General features: G+C 37.8%; 1 non-coding gene across 1 annotated transcript; it reads left to right on the top strand.

Moving 5' to 3' along the window:
* Positions 1-5,325: 5,325 nt before the first annotated feature.
* Positions 5,326-6,993, top strand: LOC104418056. Its single transcript, XR_005546442.1, has 3 exons — positions 5,326-5,511; positions 5,899-6,172; positions 6,283-6,993. It is a non-coding gene; the product is annotated as an NAC domain-containing protein 2 (transcript).
* The last annotated feature ends 1,275 nt before the right edge of the window (positions 6,994-8,268 follow it).

The following is an 8,268-nucleotide window of genomic DNA, read 5'->3' as shown; positions in this document are numbered from 1 at the left end:
TTATTTGTGTCATTTTTCCGTAGTTTTACAATGGGCAGGCTTTATTTTTGGGGGAGAAAAGTTAAAAGGGGGATAAGGGAGGCCCACAAAGATTTGGGAGGGTCCCACGATTAGTAATTATTTCATGCAAAAGCATAAGAAACATCCAATGGGGAAAGGAGATCCAAGAGTCAATCCAGGACGAATCCCAAGGCTCATGTATTTGCTAAAGGGGGCGGGGGTCGGGGGCAGCATCGACGAAGCCTGAATCCACCACGTCACTTGCTAGCACGGGCCATTAAAGCCATGCAAGACGTCATCTGACAAGACAAAGGACTTCTGTCCCTTTCCTGGCAGAACCCGAAGCTTCCGATGCCTCTTTATCTTTTTTCTTTTTTTTTCAGTTTAAGGGGAAAAAAATAAAAATAAAGGAAAAGCTGGTCGATTGGATGAACTTGATATTTATCTAATAAAGGTTTTATTGTTGTCACGATGCGAGGCCCAAGTAATGACTTTTCACCATTTTGAGTTTTGACCAGGACCTCACTGGAGACCGGCTGCTACGGTTTTGTTGGCCAAAATAGACTAATCTTTTATGCTCACATCGTATGTATCGAACCACGTGCGTTTATTATCTTTTGCTTTTCCACTTTTTTATTAATCAAATTCTTACAATCTACGTATTTTCTCTCATTTAAAAAAAAAAAAATCTAATGTGAATATCAACACATAAATTCACATATATTTAATTTTTGTAATCTTTAGAAATTTGAATAATAATTTCTTTTATTTTGACAGAAAAGTTTAGATGTTATATGTTTTGCTTCCACTTAATCCTAAACACATATGCCCATCATTTTTCTTACGCAACTTTTCCTCTAAAATTGACGAGGATCCCATTAGTTTCTTCGTGACATCATAATATGGTTTGTTTTTCGACCAAAAAACAAAATATGGTTTGTTTGCTAGCAACTTGACAAAAGTATGAGTATGAAAGCATAACTATTTAGTGCGCGAATGATAAATCCACCATAAATTAATTTCCTAGAAAAAATAAATTTTTCTATTTTTATTTTTGGATGAGTTTCTAAATAAAAATACGCGTTCGATAACAACACAAAATTTTCCCCTTCCGACTGGCAAACGGCGACTGACCTACGCAGAGTGGCGACAACGAACCAAGTGAACAAAGGCCGGTGACAACGGATGAGCAATCGATAATAAGTGAGGATAAATAATGAGAATAATTTTTATTTCATTTTTGTTCTAGAAATAAACAAGTAAAAAATTTAGTTCTCGATTTATGTTTCAAATTTATTTTTGAAGTAGAAATCTATTCTAGAAATAGAAAATGAAATAATTTTATCGAACATTTCTATTCTAGAAATAAGTTTGAATAGAAAAATAATTTTGGAATAGAAGTAAAATGATTATTATTCGCACCCTTAAAGACCCATAAAATAGCTACAAGTTGGTATATACTAGTAAGTCCGGGATTTTGACTTGCGTGAGAGACCTAACTCAAAGGAATTTGTATGCAAGTGGTGAGATTTAAGATATGACCTCCAATTCATGAGCCACACTCCCCAATCAACAATGCATAACTCAAAGGGTTTGATTGATACATAGTTTTTTGCTTAGATGGAAAGTGAGGCTGTCTTTCTCGTTCAAAACACAAATATTTGTGCATTCTCTTAGAGCTGCCTTAAGGAGTACAAATTCATCTATTTCCGGTAATTACTCAATGTGTGGGGAAGAAGAATTGTTACGCTCAATGAAAATTACTTGGGTGCTCAAAAGCACCAAACGTTCATTCATACTAGAAAAAAAAATTATTGAGTTCAATATGACGTTTTTTTTTGGCATAATTAATCTTAAGAGGTTCCCGTCTTATTTTTGATAAACCCTAATGTTTTGGAATTGTAATTAATATATACTTGTCCTCGTTCTCTTTTTTGTAAGTTTCACAAAGTTTTCTGATGTCAGATAAACATGACGCCACTACTATGTCGAATCTTCTTTGAAATATGAATATGCTCAACCAAAAGAACTACTTTATTCCTCACTATGTGATAACGACACATGGCCAAAGGGAGAGACTTGTAGCAATTGGGTGTGTTTGGTTTAAGAAATATGAATAATTTGAAAATATTTTCCTAAAAACGATTGTTTATGTTACTTATAAAAATGAATTAATTAAAATATTTTCAACATCCACAAAAATGTTGGATATAAGTTATTGTCGATAATAAAAAATATTTTTCATTAATTTATTATTTCAAATGATATAAGTAATTATTTTAAAGAAAATATTATTCAAGTTATTCATTTTTTATGAAATACATAGAGTTGGATTCCATTGCACGAGAAAAAACAAAAATGGACACGAGCTAAGAATAATTAGCTCATGGAACCCGTCGCTCACATCAACCTCGTGTCCTAACCAGACGATGACTTCCTTTTTCTTTTTCAAGCATCGACAAATTAATTTTGTATCTTAATTTAGTGGTCCGTCCAGAAGCTTGTACATCAATATTTCCGTATCTCTTTTTCTTTGTGTATCCGCATTTAATTTTGATTGACTTGATAAAACGATAATTGGTTGATTATATGAAAGCCGCCTTGGATAATGCTTAATTATAATTGTTTTTGGCCAAGCATACTTAATTATTAGTAAACCCAAAGCCAACAACCCCATTGTCTCCTACATCTCGTCAGATGTCACTTGACTAAGTCAATTGCACATGCGTTAAACCTAGAAGACCTAAGAATCATTTTAGCGAAATTAAGGCCCTCTTAAGCTTATTTTTGTTTCTCAGGAAAATTGAATAATTTTAAAATATTATCCTATAAATAATCACTTGTGTTGTTTACAAAAATGATTGAACGAAAAATATTATTACTCGTTCATGAAAATATTTAAACGCATAATTAAATTTTTTATCAACTAATTATTTTAAGTGATATAAGCAATTATTTATAGGAAAATATTTTTCAAATCATTCATCTTCCGAGAAATAAACACACCCTTTAATTACTTGTTTTGGTTCCCTCTCTCGAAATCATTATTACCCACAATTGCAATTTATAATAACCTTTGGTATATCAATTTACTAAAATAAAGGAAAGGATTAATGTCTCCGGCCTTATTCCATGCCCTCATCGCCTCAATATACCTCTCTGAATATGTGTGAATGTTTGATGAATGTGAGTTCTTGTATTTGATAAGCACAAATTAATCATGACAAAGAAAGATAATGATGAACTAATATCACAATAAAACATACTCTTTTAACCTTATTGATCAAATGATTAAGACTCGAGTTAAAGTTCGGATGAATTTGTGGTTATAGACCAGCAGTCGCTCTGCTTGTATGTTTGTTTTTGGCATAAGTAAATCCTCAGCTAAATTGTGGTTTTATTCTCTTATAGAATCCATTCTTCCTTTTCTTCTGTTAGGCCGGGTTACGTAAACTCATTATATCTATTGAGTTATTCATGGTGACAACATTGATTCTTAGGAAAATCATATTTTCTTGGGTTACATAAACTCATTATATCTATTGAGTTATTCATGGTGACAACATTGATTCTTAGGAAAATCATATTTTCTTCCATCCCTTATTGGAAAAAATCTCCTAAAACCAATTTTCTAATTGATTGGGTTACAAGAAATCACTTTTATTTACATTTAGTTAAATTTGCACGAAGGTAATATCAATATTTATAACCCACTAAGAAATTTGATAAAAGACATTTCTTTAATAGGAAATGGAGGAGAACGCATACCATAAACTAGTTGGGGAATCGATGACTTGTGTATATTTCTAACACCTACGATTCATGCATCTTTTCTTACCTCTTTAATATCATGAAAAAGGATGTGGTGTAATCAAAAACCAATGTAGCTCCCGAAATAAATCTTTCAGAACAAATAATTTTTCTTCTGGTGGGATTTTAATCCCAATAGATAGATATCTAATGTAGATTTTCCCGTTGGCTTCAACTACGTCAAAGTGTTTTGACTTTTACATGTATTTCGCTTTTGTACCTTGTTGACTTTGGAGATTTGATTGGTTTTTTTTCCTAAAGAATTACTGTCAAAGCGAAAGGTAATCATGCCATTTCTGTTGCTTAGTAGCACGAGTGATTTGATACTTTCATAGCCCCAAAAGACTTTTTTTTTTTGTCGTCACCAAAAATGTTTAATATATTAGATATTTTCATGTGCAACCGTGGTCATTATGGTCCAAATCTCACCACCTTCCACCGTTGCTTGACCTTCGTAGTAAAACCGCTGAAAGTTATCAAACCATCCTCAGTAAATTCGCGGGAGAAAACTAGAATATACACCTCCTTTTAACTTATTTGCTGTCTAGTGGGGCAGGTCATAGAGCCATTGGTGTTTTGATGATCTTTAACCTATGCTCATATAGCCGATTTGACAACACCTAGTGAAAATAAGATGATTGGCCAAAAGATAATATATTTTAATCATCACAATAGTCAATTGATGAAGGTAAATGTGATTTTATTTCAACCTTTGCGATCAAGTATATTAATATTGATGAGAATATAAGATGTCCAATAAAATGGGTAAATTTCCTTGACACGCTCTACATTGGTCATTCATGGACTCGTGGATAAGAGAATATTTATGTCTTGAGAGATTTAAAATGTAAATTGATTTACAAATTAAAACACAGTCGTTTGAAAAGTCAATGTTAAGATTTTATTATTGGATATTTCCCAATCCAATAGCGTAATTTTTGACCATGAGACGGTGAGACCATCATGCTAGAATTACCCTTATTGGATAACTTATCTGTCTCGGATTTCATTGTGTGGGGTAGCATGGCACGATATCTGTTGCCGAAAGAACCGAGGGTTTGACTCCATGAAGGGCCAAAAGGTCAAGGAGAGCAACTTTCAAGGAGTCGCAAGAGACCATTCAAATTACCTGAACTGCCCCTCCCCTCAACCCATTCGCCGAGTTCAGACGGATTAGCTGACGGACGCCATGACATAATCCGAGTCCTCCCACACGTGTCGGCCTTTGATTGACCAGTCGGCACTCAACTTGTCTTGGCCGCGCTCGCCACCTGTTGCTGAAGGAGCTCCGGTTGTGGCCTTTGCGCCTTCCTCCCCACGTTTTCGGTCCAGATACATCCACTCCGACCCGTCGCTGCGCGGGATCCATCCACCCCACGTGTCTGAATTTCTATATATAAACCCCTGGTCTTCTCGTGTCTCTCCGTGGATTCGAGTTCGAAAGTTGAAGGAGTTCAAAAGCTTGGAAGCGAAAAGCAGGGACCGCAGAGTCGTAGCAGAAACGCAGAGTAGAGAGTTGAGAAGAAAGAGAGAGAGAAGATGAAGAGGGCGCAGTTGGAGTTACCAGCGGGGTTCAGGTTCCACCCCACGGACGACGAGCTGGTGAACGATTACCTGATTCGCAAGTGCGCTTCGCACGCCATCTCCGTCCCTTCATTGCCGAGATCGATCTCTACAAGTTCGACCCTTGGGTCCTCCCAGGTAACTTTCAGACCCTTCCTCTGCTTCTCAGGCTCTGTTCCTGAACAATTTTCGTTTCTGCTCGTGTTGGTTTTGGTGAATCATCATTCTGAGAAATGGGTCGACGAGTTTTGCCAATTTTTTGGGTGATTTTCTTGTGAAAAATCAGTTCTTTATTTGGTTCGTCACTGTAGTATGAAATGCATTTCTCGACAGTTTGAACTTTTCATTTTGACATGTGGGTCAAGAAGAGGGGGTGATTTGTTCATTTGATTTCTCGTTGTCAAGGATTAAGCAGCATGATTTTGACTCTGGTTTACTAGTCTTCAAGATCTCTCGTGAATTCGAAACCATTTGATTGTCTGCTGAGGGTTATGATTTCTGATGGATTTTGGCTTTGAATTGCAGAAATGGCTCTGTACGGCGAAAAAGAATGGTACTTCTTTTCTCCGAGGGACCGCAAGTACCCCAACGGATCACGGCCGAACCGGGCAGCCGGAACCGGGTATTGGAAGGCGACCGGAGCTGATAAGCCCATCGGCCGCCCCAAGACGCTCGGCATAAAAAAGGCCCTTGTGTTTTACGCGGGGAAAGCTCCGAGAGGAGTGAAGACCAATTGATCATGCACGAGTACCGCCTCGCCAACATCGATCGATCCGCTGGCAAGAAGAAGAACTCAAGGGTAATTTACTGTCTTTCCTTCTTCTCACCGTTTTCGGTGTTCCGCCCATGTAATTGGACGAGTTCATAGGGAACCTCGATGATTAACGTCGATGCTTGCTAATATTGCAGCTTGATGACTGGGTTCTTTTTGCCGGATACACAACAAGAAGGGCACCATAGAAAAGCATTCACCCTCCACGCTCAATGAAACGGCAGATTTCCCCGAAGTGGAGATCAAGCCTGAGATTGTTATGCCGGCGGCGCTGAACCCGTACACATCTCCACAATATGCGGATTCGCCGATGACTACAGATCACATGTACACGGACTCGTCAGAGTTTGCCCAAGCTGCACACGGATTCTAGCTGCTCGGAGCACGCGGCGTCCCCAGGCTCAGCTTGCGAGAAGGAAGTGCAGAGCGAGGTAAAGTGGGACGATTGGGAGAAGGCCCTCCGATTTCCAGTTCGGCTCAATGGATGACTTCTTGGACGACGCTCTCGTGCAAGGACAGTTTCAGTTGGATCAGTTCTCGCCTCTCGAGGACATGTCCATGTACTTGCAGCAGTCATTCTGATTGAGTCCATTCGGGTTGCTACACATTGAAATTGCATGATCCACTGGCGCGGTGATTAATCAAGACCGTCTCTGTCTTGCACTAATTGCTCATGTGGGGCTATAGACTAGAGTCCAGGGATTTTGCTTTGCTGGGTTTTGCCGGAGAGAGGAGCAAAGCGTTGAGGTGCATCCAATAACACGGTGCAAGTAATCTGTCCGGCTCCAAATTGGCCAAGAGATGACACGGCAGAAGTGCCGCGATCTTGATGGGTTTGGAACTTGTAAATACCCTGATGAAAGTCTTTAGTGAAATTGTTTGCTGTAACATTGTAGCAAAATTGTTTCCAATATTTTATTGAAGGAAGATTGTTTTAATATTCATTGCTGTGGAAAATTCAAGTGAATGGAGTTGTTCAAAGGGGGCCAATTTATGTTTCACAGATCCTTAGAAACACCTGTTTGAAATTACTTGTGTAGTCGCGGTGGCATTTGCCCAAAATAAGTGGGAGAAAACAGCTACATTTTCAGGTCTAATGATGTAAAGAATCGGATGCTTCTAGACCCAAGTTGATTATATTTTGCCCCCCTTGTTTAGACTTTTTGTGGGGCAGGTTCATGTCTATACGTCGAGAGGTTCAGGAATGAACATTATGAAAAACGAAAATAAATAAATAAAGCACATGGTTCATTTCACCCAGGCCACACTACACTTTCATCATCCGACACAAAGGCGACAACGGCGACCGACATGAACAAGTGATAATTTCACCGTGCATGGATTCATGTATTGGACAAGGAAAGGTCATTAATAGAAAGGGGCCATCTTTAATTTGGATAATCGTTGTGTTAAAAAGCTAAGGATAAGGGCTCCCTGTTTTTTGCTCGGGGGTATAACTCGTCTCAATTTGTTCCCCTACATATTACATCGGCTACCACCATCTCCATCCCCGATTTATTTATTTTTCAAGACTATACTAACGCGGTGTAGCACGATTGTTTTAGCAAGTATTTCACATTTTATCAATCCCTGTCGCATCATTGAAAAGGACACTTAGAGCTCGCATCACAAAATTTTTATTTCTCTATTTTTTTTTGTTTTTTTTTCTCCTAAATAGGTTTGGAATAAAAATCTATTTCAGAATGTAATTTCATTTTTTGAAAAGATTTATATTACAAAAATAGATTTGACGTAGAAATCGAAATAAAAGTGAGAAATAAAAACTCTTTCATCATTTACTCTGCCACGCCCGCCGCTCACCACCCCGGTGATATGACGGATACTAGATGTTGGCTGCTGGACACCGCCCACTCACTGCTGGTTGCTAACCGCTGCACATTGGACATTGACCGCTCACCACTAGCATTTTTCCAAAAATAGAAAACTTGAGTTGTTATTATACGTGTTTCTTTGTTCATAAATTCATCTAAAAATAGAAATTGAGAAATTAATTTATGACTAAAATTGATTTATGTTCCATAAATTTTCTCGTGCACGCTTTTAGCGACCAAGAATAATAAGACTTGATCAATTCAATCACATTGATTAAAAGACTTGAGAAC

This window comes from Eucalyptus grandis, chromosome 9 (genome assembly GCF_016545825.1).
Source record: "Eucalyptus grandis isolate ANBG69807.140 chromosome 9, ASM1654582v1, whole genome shotgun sequence".
NCBI classification, from domain to species: domain Eukaryota; kingdom Viridiplantae; phylum Streptophyta; class Magnoliopsida; order Myrtales; family Myrtaceae; genus Eucalyptus; species Eucalyptus grandis.
Note: the sequence above shows the minus strand (reverse complement) of the source record. Positions and strands in the feature narration are given on the sequence as shown.